The sequence below is a fragment of the Otolemur garnettii genome, unplaced genomic scaffold, assembly GCF_000181295.1.
Source record: "Otolemur garnettii isolate 467f Iridium unplaced genomic scaffold, OtoGar3 scaffold00202, whole genome shotgun sequence".
In the NCBI taxonomy this organism is placed as follows: Eukaryota; Metazoa; Chordata; class Mammalia; order Primates; family Galagidae; genus Otolemur; species Otolemur garnettii.
The window spans coordinates 2,108,522-2,109,501 of record NW_003852597.1 but is presented as its reverse complement, the minus strand read 5'-3'; positions in this window follow the sequence as shown (position 1 = coordinate 2,109,501).

Sequence of the window (980 nt, the reverse complement as noted above, 5' to 3'; positions counted from 1 at the left end):
TGTTTTTTTGGTTGCAGCCGTCATTGTTGTTTGGCGGGCCCGGGCTGGATTCAAACCCACCACCTTAGGTGTATGTGGCTGGCACCTTAGCCACCTGAGCCACAGGTGCCGAACTTGATCCTATGCTTAATATCATGGCTTCTTTCCTGGGCAGCTGCTTTTAGGCCCTTGCCCAGAGCCTCCCAAAGTACTAGAGAAAAGTGTTTACTGTCACCAGCTAGTGCCCACAGGCCAGGGCTGGGTATGACTGACCCAGAGGTGAAGGCCAAAGGCATCATGATTATACAGAGTCCTTTCTATTCATTTATTCAGTCAGTTTACCATTAATTCTTTTATTCAACATACATCCTCAGTTCCACTTTTCATTTCAAGTTACTTAACTTCCTTACACCCTAGTTTCCTCAGCTTTAAAAAGGGGACCCTAGGCCGGGCATGGTGGCTCACTCCTGTAATCCTAGCTGTCTGGGAGGCCAAGGTAGGTGGATTGCTTGAGCTGAAGAATTCAAGATCAGCCTCACCAAGACTGAGACCCCTGCCTCTAATAAATAGAAAAACTAGCTGGGTGTCGTAGCAGGCGCCTATAAGTCTCAGTTACTTGGGAAGCTGAGGCAAGAGGATTGCTCAAGCCCAAGAGTTTGAGGTTGCTGTGAGCTATGATACCGTAGCACACTACCTAAGGTGAAAAAATGAAACTCTGTCTCAAAAGAAAAAAAAGTTCATTGTGTAGATGAAATTAAGAAGTATCATTCCTGACTTGGTACCCATAGCACAGGGGTTACAGTGCCAGCCACATACACCAAGGGTGGCAGGTTCAAACCCTGGCCTGGACCAGCTAAAAACAACAATGACAACTGCAACAAAAAATAGCCAGGCGTTGTGGCAGGGGCCTGTAGTCCCAGCTACTTGGGAGGTTGAGGCAAGAGAATCGCTAAAGCCCAAGAGTTTGATGTTGCAGTGAGCTGTGACACCACAGCACTATA